Here is a 16688-nt window from a genome sequence, read left to right as displayed (position 1 = left end):
GCATGTTCAAAAATTGCAGTCTTAGAAAAATAATGGAATGACCATGACCTCAAGTACCTCGAGCCAAATAGCAACTGTCAACTCCTGAAAGCAGTATTTGACCTCAGAGCCAGGTGACAGAAACCAACCTGAAACAGCCATTTTCTCAAATTCAGTTAAAGATAATAAACCATGTTGGGAGAAATCATCCACCGGAGTAAGGAAGCCTCTTGTAATCAATGACCTAGAAACAGGCACCATGATTTGGGTGAAAAGGATCAGTTGCTAAGGGACTCTGGGAATTTGTTGCTTTAGATTGAATGCATGCTAGATTTTGGCAGAGTTTTTGGCTTTGATGATTGTTACTGTTTTGCTTTCTTCTGATTCATTTTTAGCTCTTCTCAAGGAGTATTTCAACATCCATGAAAGTAGAGAGGACAGTATAGTAATATCCCCATCTCGACCCATCTTGGCACTCCAGAACTACCACCTCAGGCCACTCTTGTTTCATATATACTTGGGCATCATCATTTCACCCATGAATTTTAAGTGAATATTTAAGTGCATATTTCTAAACCATTTAAGTACACACTGCTAAAAATAAACTTTAAAAAAAAGTACGATCCCAAACCATCACCACCACTAAATAATTAGCAATAATTCTTTAATCTCATCCAGCGTCCACACAGTGTTCATTTTTCCTAGTTGTCTCCTCAGTGCTTTTTTTTAGTTTTCCCAAATCATCCAAATAAGGTCCACGTGTTACAGTTGACTGTCACAGCTTTCGAGTCTTTTTTCAGTCTATTGGTGCCCCTCCTCCACTTTAATTTTCCTGGCCATTCAGTTATTGAAGACAGAGAGTCATTTGTCCTAGAATTTCCCACATTCTGGGTTTTGCCCTCTGTGTCCTATTATTTTCTGAGAGGTGATGGTTAGATGGAGCCCTGATTAGATTCAGGTTTGATTTTTTTTGACAAGACTACTTTATTAGAGGTGTCATGTGCTTCCATGAGAAGCGTTATGGTGCCTGGTTGTCTCTTTCTGGGATGTTGGTGGCCACTGTTGATCGATGGTCTCTGTTAATATAGGCTGTTTAGAGAAAATCATTGAACCACAACCCTGAGGAGGTTCTGTTTGAAGAAAAAAAAAAAATGATTACAAAGAATTTTACTCTGCTAGAGACTGTGTTCTGCCGCACACAGGCCTCATGTAATCACTCTAACGCCTCTATGAAGTGGTGCTATGGGAGAATTTGAACTTCCAGTCAGTCTTCCTCCAAAGCCCACTGTCTTAGCTACCACAGAAACAAAGCACCTTGAGAGGGCGAGGTGAAACTGTAGCCAAAAGATTTATTCTTTTACAGTAGACCAAAGTACCAAGTAGCCATTTATTAACTGGCAAACGCAATCATTGAAAGGGTCTATCCTCCAGTGGGGGATGTGACTGTAGTCGGCGCCATCTTGGAACAGGCAGGGAAAGAGGCACAGGAGGTTCAGGACAGCCTGCACCAGATAGGCCCAAGAATGTCACTAAAATGACTAGAATCTATGAAGTGCTCTTTCAAGCCGACTCCGCCCTCTGCACAAATCAGCTTAGAGTTATGTTACCCACTCTCCATGTGCAAGGGTTGCCAAAATTAGAGTCATTTCATTAATCTCCCATGCCAGGGAGAGGTGGCTATATATCACTCCAGGTTACACTGACAGCAAGACAATAACATTACATTTCCACAGTGCATCAATTAGCATTTCCCTCAATTCATTTGCCATCAGAGTCTCTACAAAAATACCTTACAGCTAAAATAGGTCTCTCTGTCTTTTAGACTTCAGCCAGACTCATTTCAAGATAAACATTTTATTTTTTGGTATAAAGGAAGAAAAGTATGGAGACTTCACTTCAAATGGCATCTCTAAGCAAATAAAAAGATTAATATGTTTTTTTTCAAATGCTTGTCTCATCCCCACCAGGGAATGGTGCCTTATGATTAGAAGCGGGAAGAGGAGGAGACCGGGTAAGAGGAAGGAAAGGAAAAGAAGAAAGGAAGGACTCAAACCTATGGTATTTAGGATGCTAGCTTTTATTAGAATATTTACGGAATTTAAATAAGTGTCAAAAACAAAACGAGGTAACCTGATACAGATGCTTTGTCATATAAATGTATCTTTAAAAACAAATGACCAAACAAACTCAAAATTCCTTCTTCTTCACATATCTTCCTCTCTCACAACTCACTTCTAATCACTTTGTTTAGGATCCTAATTCAATATTCTGCATAATTTATAAGCTCTGAAGGGGTCACCCCAACTTCCTCAACAGTGTTTATTAACAAGCAATAGTATCATGGTAGAGATTTCTAGAAACTTTTCTCTGAAATAGTATTCCTTCCCAGTTCTTTTTAAAGAGAAATTTAAAGACAGTCATGTACAATAGGAAAAGAAGAATCATTTATAGTAGAGGAAGATATTATTAAAAATAATGAGATCTCAAAGAATGCATTATAAAATAAAAACCAGAGGCAGGAGAGAGTCAAGGGATTTGTGCTATCATCATTTCACTATTGCTACAACCTCCAAGAAGTCTTTGCAGACTTGCAAAGATATGCAGATCCACATATCTGGTTCTTTCAACTCACTAGGTTTTGAAGTGTTTCTGTAACAATTTATTAAATGTTAGTCCTTGCATACAGTTTTGCTGCTCTGTTATCCAGCTTTTTTGTCTTTGCCCCATGGACCATTTCATGTCACAAGACAATGAACATAAATTTTGATAACACCAAACATCTCTTATACTGTGCTCTGAAGAAACCACTCAGGGAGTGAGTAAAGGTCTCACAAACGATGCAACAGACAGGAAAACAAAGCCGGGCTGCTTCAGACCAGGACCCGCAGAGCCCCGCTGCAGACAAAGGAGAACAGCGACTCCCGGGGCTCCGCGAGCCTCGCGCATGCGCCCTGTTAGCGAGATCAGGTGGCACCGGGTAAGGGGGTGGAAAGAGCGGGGACCCGCTGCAGTCAGCAGTCCTGAGCAAAAATGCTGCTCTGCAAGTCACTAGCTCTGTGGGTCGGGGCAAGTAGCACAGTCTCTCTTAGCCTCAGTTTCCTCATCTGCAAAATGAAGAAAATACCACCTTCCAGATCTCCACCTTGGAGATGACATGCACAGCTTCTTAGTATGTGGTAGATGCTCAATAAATGGTATTCATTATCATATACCGTTATAGCTCTGATCGTCATCCCACATGTGTAAGGGACATCACCATAGCAACATTGCTGTCCTTAGACTGATTATGTAGAAGACTAAATTGAAACAAATTTAAATAATGCCTACCCCTCTTTCAGACATTCTTTTGGAATTCTGGCTGTCTGGAAGTGATTCGTGTGAGTGGGCTGCCTGCTCACGTGCTTCCTCTTGCCTGCCTGCTCACTGCTCCCTTCCTCTGTTCAGACAAGAAGAGAAATTCCAATTTGTGGGTGTAGCAAGAATACAGTCTTGAAAAAGCTCTATGGAATGAATGGAGCCACCATTTTTCAGCAGCAAAAAGTCTATCTATAGACCTCCAAACTCAGAATCCAAAACGTCATTATTAGCCTTAACATTCTGAATTAATCAATCCATCCTAAATCCACACCTCTGAGACAGACATAAAAAGCTGAATATACTTCCTACTCACTATCTGCTTCAGAATGTTGTTGAAATATTGATAAGCTTTGAATACAGTATATTAATATAAAGATATTATAGGCCACATTTGAAAGCCAAACTTGATCCTGGAGGTAAAAGGGATCAAAGATAGATATTTACTCTACACATTTTCTTTCTGAAGCTACGTGGGAATACCAATAACATCCAGGCCAGCTATTCATTTTACTGGTTTTTTCCCTTCCCATAAAAGAAGATTTCTGGGATTATGAAGACTACATACCAACTGACCTACTCTGAGAATAACAAAACAACAACAAAAAGCACCAAAGGAAATAAAAATCAACAGTTCATTCCACTGTTTTCCCAGTTCCAAACACATACACACACCACATATATGCACATCTACACCTGGCTGAGAAGAAAAAAAAAATAGCCTTTTAACAAAAAAAGGGCATTTGCTTGGGAAAGTCTAAGTCTGTGAGAATAATGGTGAGGCATTTCTTCCTATCTTACTATTCCTTAAACATGGTCTTGCTGAATATTTCCCTTCCCCAGTTGAAATTACCACAGGAATACTATAGAAAAAGCTCTGTCCAGTCATAGGGTCTAGGCTGGATCCATCATAAAATGTATTTTCCCACCTTCCCAGGAAGACTTATGACAAAAACCTATATTTATTCTTGGGAGGTAGACAAGGGGCTAAAAGAAATGCAGACAGATCCGGTAGGCTCAGAAACATATTTGTAGGTGACATAAGATTGAATGTCAATAACTGATATTTGGGATGGGAGAGAAGTATGAACAATCCCAAGAAAGCTCAGGAAACACAAGACAGCCAGGCGAGCCTGCTTCCCTTCGAGAAGACTGGCGTTCTGCTTCTCTGCCCTGTCCCAGGGCTTCAGACAACCTCCCCCACATACAGTACTTGGAAATGGCCAGATGGAACTAAACGGACCACGAAGCTGATGCAACATCTTCCCATGGGCTGTCTGGCCACAGAGGGGGCCGTCAGGGGTGGTTGTCACCGCAGAGGAAATCTGACTAAGGAACCAAGGAAGAAAGGCAAGCCTCCTGCATCTGGCCGTCAGCAATTCAATCGTATCAGTCAGTCAGAACTGTGAGTTCTGAACCAACTCGGCCACGTCAGCCTGTTTGGTGAAGAGTCTTTGAAGCTTTTCGCAGGATGTCCTCAGTGGCCCTTCCCTATCCACATCCAAACTTATCCAGTGGTCTAGGAAGCCCTAGGACTCTCTGGCCAGGGCCGGCCTCACCTATGGCTCTGTCTAGGTGTGATTTTAAGGGTAATAAGAATCTCTTTCTTGAAACATCCTTTTTCCCATCCCCAATGCCCCTCACCCATCATCCCAGGCTGAATGCTTCAGAGAGGCCAATCTTTGAACCGCCCTGTCCAGAAAGAAACTTTCTTTAAAATGCAAATGCATTTAGGCCAATTTTTAGAAAGCAATTTAGCTGGTGTCGGGTCCCTGAGGAAATGGAAGGCAGAGGAAAGGGAGGCAAGAAAACTGCTGGGGCAGGCAGTCTATGCGGGGGTCCCCTGGGTCTCTGAGCACCCCAGGAGAGCAAGGAGGCTCTGGGTGTTGAGAGAGTGGCCTCGGGTGACAAGTGACAAAATGCACTGTGAGCATGAGAATTAAGGCAGACAGGGAGGCCACATTTCTCCCCATCTCTTCATTTGGGCCCTGGCTGAAGTCCTTAAGGATCTAGAATAGGTTAGGCAAGCCTGTTATAGACATTTTTCATTCTCCCACAATGGGTCTTGTTTTCAATGATCTAAAATAAGAGATGGTCAACTAGGGTCCTCAGGCTAAATCGGGTCCACCACCTATTCTGTACCTATGAGCTATGAATGGTTTTGACATTTTGTAATGGTGAGGGATAAAGTCAAAAGAATGACATATGAAGGGGCACCTGGGTGGCTCAGTGGGTTACAGCTTCTGCCTTCGGCTCAGGTCATGATCTCAGGGTCCTGGGATGGAGCCCCGCATCAGGCTCTCTGCTCAGCAGAGAGCCTGCTTCCTCCTCTCTCTCTCTCTGCCTGCCTCTCCGCCTACTTGTGATCTCTGTCTGTCAAATAAATAAATAAAATCTTTTTTAAAAAGTGGTATATGAAGAATGAAGAAGGAATAACATATAAAAATTGTATAAAATTCAAATTTTACTCCTCATCAGTAAAGTTTCATTGAAACACAGACACACTCATTTGTTTACATATTAACTCTGACTGCTTTCCACTCTCAAAGCCTCAAATATTTATTACATGGTCCATCATAGGAAAGGTTTTTGGATCCCTGATCTAGAAGGTGGTTAAGAGCAGGTGGCCAGTGGTCGGGGTAGATGCCCTGGGCCTTATTAACTTCTCAGGCTAGTCCCTTAATTTCCCTATCTTTAAAATGGGGACAAATCCTTGTAAACTAAGGGTAAGAACTAAACTAAGTGCCCAGCCTAGGGTCTGGCGCATTGTAAGCACTCAATAAACGATGAGCCATTATCGTGTTTTAATGTGATGAAGTACTAGCACGTAATATCAGTCTTCTACACCTCCCTGTCCTCCATTCAAGTTAAAATGCATCTTGTGCTTGAATGAAATGTCCTTGAACAAGGCTCTGGAGTGTAACCCGCTTCAATATGGCCACCACCACCAAAAGTTTTCAGGAAAAAACTTGCACAGCAGGAGTTGACAGTCATCTTGCACCAACTTCTAACCCCTTGAAATTCGACCTTTTATCTATGTCCCATGACTTCAGGTAAAGCAACTAAATCAGCTTATAACCGTCTTAACAACAACAACAACAGAAAGTTCATTAAGGCAGAGAGGTGATCTGACTCACAAACACCTCTGACAAGGTTAGGCGGACTTAGCAACAAGAGCTGAAATGAATCACTGCTTGGAGAGCTCTCTCAGCAGGGTGAAAGCAACCAGTTGAAAGTCAGGTACCTTGGAGTAGAAGCTCTTTGCTTTAATTCAAGAATTTCCAGTTTTTTAAAATGCTCATTAGTCATCTGAGGCGTGTGTGAGGGATTAAGTTAGAGAACAAACATTGGAAGGAACAAAGCTCGGAGTAGCCTGAGGGTAAAAAGGGAATGGAAGAATTCTTGAAGACGTGAAATGAAGGGTGTCGGGAGCTACTGTAGGCACTGACCTTCTAGAAACCACTGAGCACCACGACAGAGGTGGCGAAGGCCGGCCATGGCCACGATTTGCCTTGGTTCTAGCCTTTGATCTAATAGAAGAGGACAAGGGACAGATGCTAAATACTTGGGCCAGGCCGGGAATGCTAATAGCTACCGTTCTGTGAACTCTCACAATACAAGTGCGAGGCCGTCTGCTGGGTATTTCGTAGGCATTATCGTATTTAATCCGCCCAGTCCAGTCAGGTGGGCTTTCCTGGCTCCGTTTTACAGATGAGAAAACTGAGGATTCAGAAAAGCAAACAACTTTCTAAAACTTACACCGCTAGTGAACGGCAGAACTGGAATCTTTTGAATTTTTAAACGTGTGGACTTAGACGTCTATACACGCACGTGTAACTAAATTCAAAAGGCGTATAGTGAAAAATAAGCAAGTAAGTCTCCTTTCTTCTCTCCCTTCATAGAGGAAGCTGCTAGTGCTATTTCTTTTGGATTCACTCAAAAAATTTCGTGCCATTAACAAACGTGTGCGCATGTTCATTTACTCACAAGTGAAGCAGAGTAAGTGCACTGCCCTGTAGCTTGTTTCTCCCCGCCTTCAACCCTTAGTAATATTCTTTTTTCGAGAACTTTCTATGTTGGTATATGTAAAGCTGGGACTCGAACGGGACTACCCAGCCCCCAAATCTGCGCCGATGAGCACTTTGCCACATTGCCTCCGTGTACCAGTGAGGAGGGACCCAGAAGGCACGAGTGCCAACCTTAGAGTCTGGCTCGTAGGGGGAACTCCGCATTGAGCACTTGCTATTTCTAGGACACGGCAGTTAATCCAAAGAACAGCAAGACCTAGTTTTTCCCTCTCTTCATTTGGATTTAAGCTGCATATGCTTACCATCAATCATGCAAGCAGGGAGTTCCCCAGCACAGACAGAAGGTGCCAGAAGGTTTCAGGAGGAGAAATCGTGGGAGGTGAAAACCATTCAGAAAGGAAGAGAGAAAGCTCAGAAGGGAAGGGAAATGGCATGAGGAAAGGGGAGGCTGGTGGCTGGGTGGCAGGTGTGAAGAGCTCATGAGGAAGGTGTAGCCTGGTCAGACGAAGCAGCTTGTCAGCCATGGTGTGATCCCACGCGGCTGGTTGTGGTATATATTGCAAGTACTTTGCTATTAACAGGGGAAAGAGTGTCTCAACTTTGTGTCCACTTGCAAATACGAAAGTGGCTCCCAGCTATAGTGAATTTCAGAAGGTAGGCCCTGCCCTGTCTCCAGGACAGGTGGCGGGGAGGGGCAGATTATTTGAGAAGCTGTTCCACTTCTGTTCCCAAGACTTGTCACCAGATATTCTGAAGATGTGTTGAGAGGGAGCAGCATATTGTAAAAATAATTCCACATCTAAACCCCAGAATCCTATGTGAATGTTTCCCTCCCTTGCTAGCGGCGTGATGGGCTTTCTTGAATGCAAGTAAGAAACTGCATCATCTGGGCTCTGTAGAGCGTGTAAGGAGACTGTGGACTCGGAACTCATTTCAAAATGATGAAGGGTAGAACTGTAGCTTCTATCCAATTCTGGATGGAGACTCTAGACTGCCTAGATTTTGTACCTGTAGACTATCTTTTCAATGAAACTAAGTAGAAGATATCAAAAGGCATATGGATAGTTTTGTTTGTTCACTGGTCCTATTTATACGTGTGTGTGTGTGTGTGTGTGTGTGTGTGTGTGTGTGTACGGACTCAGCATAAAATGGATTTCTTACATTAAGTCATGGTTCAAAATTGTGAAATCCATATTCTTCTCTAGAATACACTACCTCCTGCAATGCAGCAACCTATTCCTAAGGAATCCAGGCGACTGGACCATGCCTAGGTGAGCAGATCTCATACCCCAAGGAACTTGAACCTCATTAGGAAAGCCACACATTACAAAGACTGAGAACAGAAGGGAAGACCCCATTGGTGATATAACCCACTGCGGGAGTGTGTGGAAACACCATGCTTCAGGACTGAGTCACAGGGAGCTGGCATCTAACAAGTCGGCATTGGTAATTGGGGCTATCCAACGAGCCAGAGCCGAATGGCATCGGTTTGGCCCTTTCAGTGAAGCTCCGGCTCTGAACCAATGGAGAACAGTGTTTGTCTAGCCCGTGTGCATTGATGTGAATGGGACACGTAGGCCAGGCTCCACACACAACTTTAGTGTGCAGGGGAATTACATGGGTGCTTGTCAAACATCCAGGTTCCCAAGCCCTACCTCCAGAAATTGTGACTCAGAAGGGGGTAGAGTTCACAGCCCACGAACATGTGGAAAACACTGGAAGAGCAAAGCATTCCATTTCCATGATGACACTTAGGTCAGTTTCTATCTATTGGCAAGCAGAATTGAGCAAGTGTACGGAGCTGGGGGGTATGAAGCACTGATAGTTTTTGAAAAATAGATCTTAGAGGGGCACCTGGGTGGCTCAGTCTTTAAGCATCTGCCTTCGGCTCAGGTCATGATCCCAGAGTCCTGGGATGGAGCCCTGTATCGGGCTCCATGCTCAGCGGGAAGCCTGCTTCTCCCTCTCTCACTCCCCCTGCTTGTGTTTCTTTTCTCGCTGTGCTCTCTCTGTCAAATAAATACAATCTTAAAAAAAAAAAAAATAGATCTTAGGGCCTTGTGCTTAGGAGTACCTTAGCGAACTGTGTGTAGAAGTGTGTGCATGTGCACTTATGTAATTTAATTCAGGAAGGGCAGAAAATAGGGGACTAGGAAGAGGAAGATCACAAATGAGTGAGGGTATGGGCTTCCTTCTTTCTCATATAACATTTGGGGGACAAGATCCAATCTCCTCCATCTGTCAATTTAAAAAGGGTAATGATATGAATGAGGTTGAGGAGTTCCTTGAGGCTTGGAGGCCTTTCTAAAGAGTAGCAGGTAGAATAACTCACAGTCCCAGAACGAGCCCCTGGAGCATCAGATCAGGACCAGGAGATGATATTGTTCACATGTAGGTCTGATGTGAACAAGAGAAGAGACAGAGGACACATACCTGACCAGTGTACAATTTAAACTATAGTTGGTTCTTTTGACAGGTAATGAATAGAGAAACAAACTTTAGAGTTATTATCCAGTAGAGGAACTAAAGGTTATTTGCTCAGAGCCATTATGGTTGAGCCAAGATAGGCATTCAAAGCTTCCTTGATGAATATATTTATACATATATATATATATATATATATATATATATATGCACACACATATATATTTAATTTATATTTAAATTTATATATATTTAGGGCGCCTGGGTGGCTCAGTGGGTTAAGCTGCTGCCTTTGGCTCAGGTCATGACCTCAGGGTCCTGGGATAGAGTCCCACATCGGGCTCTCTGCTCAGCCGGGAGCCTGCTTCCTCCTCTCTCTCTCTCTCTCTGCCTGCCTCTCTGCCTACTTGTGATCTCTCTCTGTCAAATAAATAAATAAAATATTTTTAAAAAATTATATATATTTAAATTTAATATATCTGCTTATTCTGGATGTGAATGGCTGGCTGGCCACATAGGTGAGGCCAGAATTGACAGTATAGGGTGTACCTGGTTGGCACTCAGCAAATATTTGTCAAATGAGTTAACGTCTTATTTACGAGATACACGATGTCGGGTCAGATGGCTATGAAACGCTTGAGCCTAGCCTGGTAGCTTCTCTGTGACTCCTGGGCGATGATCAAACGAGCTGTTATCGATCTCTTACTTATATGCCCAGAACGATAATAATAGCTAACACTTCTTGAACACTTTCTAGGTGCTAAGCGTTTGCTTTGTATCTATTGACTGACCTCATCTTTATCACTATCCTCTGGGGCAGGAGCTGCTACGATCAGCATTTTACAGAACGGGAAGCTGAAGGCTAGAAAGGTGGATTAACACAGACCCTCACTCTACAGAACATATAAGAAAAATGTGAGAACAAGTAAATTGTAACGAATGGTTGCTGGATGGGATTCACCCATGCAATAGGAACTTAGAATCGTTGGGGCAATAGGAGTTAGCCCTATAAGGAAAACAATTATAGCCCATAGAACTGGAGAAAAGTTCATGGAGGTAGTACGTTAGCTGCATCTTAAATTCCAGGCAAAGGACGCTTGGCTGGCTTAGTCCACTAAGTGTCTGCTTTTGGCTCAGGTCATGATCTCAGGGTCCTGGGATCAAGGCCCACATCAGGGTCCCTGCTCAGCAGGAAGCTTACTTCTCCCTCTCCCACTCCCCCTGCTTGTGTACCCTCTCTTACCTTCTCTCTCTCTCTGTCAAATAAATAAATAAAATCTAAATAAATAAATGCATAAATAAATAAAATAATCCAGGAAGTAGGGAGAGAGAGGCATAAGGAATCAAGGAGACAGGGTAAACCAGGGTCCAGAGCCCAGAATGGAGAGGGTATGCTCAGAGGGCCTTCCTGCCTGGAATGGAGACTGTATGTCACGGATTAGTAAGAAGTCAGTTTGGATAATATGGAATGAGATTATAAAGGACTTAGACCCAGGCAAAGGGGTTGGCTGCTTACGTATGAAGCTTTTCCCTATTCTTTGGTAGAAAATAGCCCCAAAAGAACTAACCATAAAGGACATTAGCTTAGCAACAGTCTGTGAGAAGAACGAGATCAGGTAGCTGCTTAAAGGTCCAGAGACCAACATGGCGGTGGCTGTGCTAAGCCAGGTCTGAAGACAATAGACAGGAAGAAGAAAAGAACCAGCTGTGAGACCCTATTATTAAAAAATAAGCAATCATCGTGAGTCCTCCTGTAGGCCTGGCCTTGGGCTATGAGCCTCTGAGCTCATCTTGATGCATTATCACAGCAATCCTAAGAGTGGTATTATTGTCTCCATTCAAAAGAAGAGAAAACTGAGGTCCTGACTCCAGAGCCCGTGGTCTTAGTGACAAGAACAGGCTCCAGCAACAAACCAGGTGTCTCAGCTTCTTATCCAGAATGGCTCCTGTGAATGGTTTCTAAGCCCCTTGAAGGCAGGGAGGCAGTTGGAGGTGATGAATTCTGTTCAGGGTTGGTTGAGTCTGAGGTGACCTTGTGTTTGTTCAGGGAGAAGAAAGTACTAGATGAAGAACAGAGCTAATCTCTAAGCTTAGAGGCTCCGGGCCAGCTTAAAGGTAGTGACTATGGCTATGAGGGTCCTAAGAGCCTTTCTCAACTGTGCCTGAACTTTGCACCCCCAAATCTCATTTAATCCATGTAACAATTCTAGAAGGGGGTAATGCTTCTGTAAGTTAAGTCATTGAGAGTCAAGAAATGAGTCAGTAGACATTGATTAGACCCTAGTCAAACACTTCCCATTCCAGAAGCTGCACAGTACGTACGTTCTGTCAGCTGGATGAGGAATGAGTGACCCCGTTCTCACAAATCTCTGCTCTTGGGCCCTTCCACTGCAGACTTTGGGCCAAAAGGAGTCAGACAGAAACATCCTTTTTCTGAAAGCATTCTGGCCTCCCAAGCCAGGTATACTCAAGAGAAAGTCTCACCAAAGCAATACAACTCAGTAAACTGTAAGTTTAATTTCCTTTTACTAAAGTCTTATTCCATGATTAACCAACAGCTCTTTTAGAAAGGAGATAGTATAAATTGTAAAAAAGTTGTCTGTCTTGCAAACATTCCCCCTTCAGGAGCCTTTGGGGCATCTGGGAAAGTCAGTCTGCCAATTCACCAGCAGATGTCTCTGTTTTTCCTAAATGAATAACACTCTCTCTGTTCTCAGTCACTACGTTTCAGATCCAATTAAAGAAAACCTTTCTCAACTTGTCCCCTGAGATCCCAAAACACATTTGTCTAAAAATCAAAGAATTCCCTTCCAACTTAATTTTTAAATGGAGAAATATAATGAGATCGTTTCTGTATCTCCTAAAAAAAACTTCAGCTTTCAAGTTTCATGTAGCCATTTCTAATAAATCTTTTTTTTTCTTTTTTTTCAAGATGTTATTTGTCCCTTTGATGGGAAGGTGGGGGGAGGTGGAGGGTGTGGAAAGCACAAGCAGAGGGAGCAGCAGGCAGAAGGAGAGGAAGAAGCAGGCTCCCTGAGGAGCAGAGAGCCTGACTATGACCTGAGCTGAAGGCACACAATTAACCAACTGAGCCACCCAACTGCGCCCCTCTAGTAAATCTCATAAAACCAAGCTTATCCTAAAGCATATGCTACCCTCAGCTTTAACCTTCACTGTAGATCCTATTCATTGACAAGTTTTGCTGCAATTGGCAGAAGTAACTTGGGAAAGTAGACACATCTCAAGGATAAAATTTTATTTTATTTGTATTATTGGTGCGGGGGAGGGGGGCGCAGAGGGAGAAGGAGAGAGAATCTTAAACAGGCTCCATGCCATCGCAGAGCCAGACATGGTGCTCAATCTCACAACCCCGAGATCATGACCTGAGCGGAAATCAGGAGTCAGGTGCTTAACTGACTGAGCCACCCACAGCTTTTCAAGGATAAAATTTTAAAATCTGCGTGCTTGAAGTAAAAGTTTCTGAGTGGATACCTTTTGTTAAAAATTAAAGCAGCCCATCTTGAGTAGACATAGAACACCTGGTTTGGAAGTCCTTATAATAGACAAGATGCTGAAAAAGAATTTAACCATATGGTGGAAGTAATTTCTCATATAAAATATTCGCACATGGGGCACCTGGGTGGCTCAGGGGGTTAAGCCTCTACCTTCAGCTCAGGTCATGATCTCTGGGTCCTGGGATCGAGCCCCGCATTGGGCTCTCTTCTCAGCGGGAAGCCTGCTTCCTCTTCTCTCTGCCTGCCTCTCTCCCTACTTGTGATCTCTGTCAAATAAATAAAATCTTAAAAAAAAAAAAAAAGACATTCGCACAGTATGGGGCATATGGGTGGCACAGTTGGTTAAGTCTCCAACTCAGGATTGTAAGTTCAAGCCCCATGTTGGGTATAGGGATTACTTAAGAATAAAATCATTTTTTAAAAAGTACTATTATTTTCTTCCTGCTACGTCTTTTCCTCTCAAGACATCTGATTTTATAATTGCATGAAAAATATAATTAGTATTTGTTGAGTTTTTTTCCCCTGAACAAATGGGGGCTCCATCTTCAATATGCCCACATAGGCCTTGAGAAGTGGCTTTCCCCGTGTCAAAGCAGGTCAGTCCTGCTGGAACACTTTTTAGTAAGCACGACCCTCATAAGGCAGGAAAACCTTCTCACCCAGAACTTCTGAAGGCCAAGTACCAAAAACACAAAGCATTGACTTGACCCTGGCAAACTGTTAGTGTCAAGATTTAGATTCAGGTTTCTATGGTGACACCTTCTTACATCCCAACCACTGAGCCAAACTAGTGGATTCCCATTTGATCACTTAACAACACACATCTACATAAAAAGGAGCACGGTAAGAATAGACTTGACCTTGCGGCACCTGGGTGGCTCAGTGGGTTAAAGCCTTTGTCTTCGGCTCAGGTCATGATCCCAGGGTCCTGGGATCAAGCCCCACATCGGGCTCTCTGCTCAGCAGGGAGCCTGCTTCCCCCTCTCTCTGCTGCCTCTGCCTACTTGTGATCTCTGTCTGTCAAATAAATAAAATCTTTAAAAAAAAAAAAAAAAAGAATAGACTTGACCTTTATAGAAGTAAGGCCTCAAGAAGGTCCAGTAACTATTCAGAAGATTTCAGAGTTCCCCATAAAATTTGAATTCAGTTAAACAACTCAGCTTATACTGAAAAACACATTTTAAAATGAAAGGCCTATGTTTTTCCAGCAGAATCTTGGCCTGAGCCTTTCATTACTTACCTATCCTATGAGTGGAAGAGAATGTCATCCTTTGACGTGGCATTGATCCAACGAGTCTATGCTAAGCATGTCTAGATTTCACTTTTTCACTGTGTATCACTGTCTTACGTATTCAAGAGATAGGCCGCATACCCCCATTCTGCTTTAGACTGTGCTAACGCGTGACCAGAATTTACTGCCATGTTGGAAGACAAGGACAGCTGTGCTTTAGATATTTCCTTGTGCTGGAAATCACAATGAGGATGTGTCAATCAGCTGGTATTATCCCACCAATGGCAAATCACTGTCACTTACCCTTTTCTATTTTTAGCTCTTAAGTGACCGGTGAATACGATCCATCTGTTTCAAATGCTGCTCCCCTTACTGAAGACTTCAGGGAAATTTAAAGCTGGAAAAAGGTGCTAGCGATAGAGAGGATTCTTGGTCACATGGTCGAGGTGGTCACAATGTTAGGACAGGCCTAAAAGGAGTGGTCACTGCAGGCCCTCTGAGGAGGAGGGGGAGGAGGTGGGAAATGGAAGGACTTCTAGTTCTGTAGCTGTTGTATAAAAGGAACAAGTTTCTCCAGAGAAACTTCCCTCACGGCCCAAGGGAAAAGGACCTGAGGCCTGGCAGGGAGGAGCCCAGGGGAAGGCTGTGAGGTCATGTCCAGGCAGGCCTGCTTAGAGCCTGCTTGTGTCACCTGTAGCCAGGAGGCCTTGCACAAGTCACAGAAGCCCTCAGACCACAGTTTCTTCTTTCATCCAATGTGAATTGCAAAATCCATCTTACAGGTATAATGGGGGATACTTTTCTGTACATAATAAACAGACACTATCTTAGCAAACATTTTGATGAAATGTATTGATAGAAAAGTTGCACAAACTATAAACTCAGTAAATTTTCACCAAGCAAACACACCCGGTTAAGAAACAATAGCCAAAAGACAGGAACAACCCAAAAGCCCATCGGTAGTTGAACAGGTGAACAAAACAGGACATATACGCGTAATGGAGAATTATTCAGCCATAACAAGGATGAAGAACCAATACATGCTAAAATGAGGATGAACCTAGAAAACATTTTGTTAAGTGGAAAAAGAAAAAAGACACAAAACATCACATACCGTATGGTTCATTTTATTTCAAGTATTCAGGGTAGGGAAGTCTAGAGAGACAGAAAGCACACATTGATGGTCGTCAGGGGCTGGAGCAGGGAAGGACTGACTGCCCCAGAGGTACACGGAGTCTCCTTTGGGATGGAGAATATGTTTTGGAACTTGATGGAGGTACTAGTTGCACAATACTGTAAGTCTACTAAATATCGCTGAATTGCACATTTTTAAGTGGCTAACTTTATGTTATGTGAATTTCACCTCAATAAAGGAAAAGAATGAGGGAAAAAAAAAAAAGCCATAATCAGCACCTCACTCCTTCCCCCAAACAGCCACTACCTTGACATCTAACACCACAGATTAGCTTGTTGTTTTTTGGTAAGATTTTATTTATGTATTTGAGAGAGAGTGTGTCCAAGCAGGGGGAGCAGCAGAGAGAGGGAGAAAGCAGGTTTCCCAGTGAGCAGGGAGCCCAACTCGGGGCTTGATCTCAGGACCCTGGGAACACGACCTGAGTCAATGGCAGATGCTTAACTGACTGAACCACCCAGATGCCCCACCATAGATGAGTTTTGACTGATTTTGAACTTTAAATGAATGGGATCACACAGGATATACTCCTTAGGTGTGGCATTTTTCGCTCAGCATGAGATTTCTCTGAGAAATACCCATCTTGTTGTGACAGGCAGGATATTGTTCCTCCTCACTGTTGTGTAATGTTCCGCTGTATGAATATATCAATAGTTTATTTTTTTATTATGTTATGTTAGTCACCATATAGCACATCATTAGTTTTTGATGTCGTGGTCCATGATTCATTGTTTAACACCCAGTGCTCTATCCAATACCGGCCCCCCTTAATACCCATCATGGGGCTAACCCATCCCCCCACCTTCCTTCCCTCTAAAACCCTGTTTGTTTTGCAGAGTTCATACTCTCTCATGGTTCATAGTCTCTCATGGTTCATCTCCCCTTTTTCATTTTTCTCTTCTTTCTCCTAATGTCCTCCATGCTATTCTTTATGTAATGCAAAAGTTGGATCCTTCCTGATGGCT

The sequence above is a fragment of the Mustela nivalis genome (genome assembly GCF_964662115.1).
Source record: "Mustela nivalis genome assembly, chromosome: 12".
Taxonomy (NCBI): domain Eukaryota; kingdom Metazoa; phylum Chordata; class Mammalia; order Carnivora; family Mustelidae; genus Mustela; species Mustela nivalis.
This window is presented reverse-complemented; position numbering follows the sequence as displayed.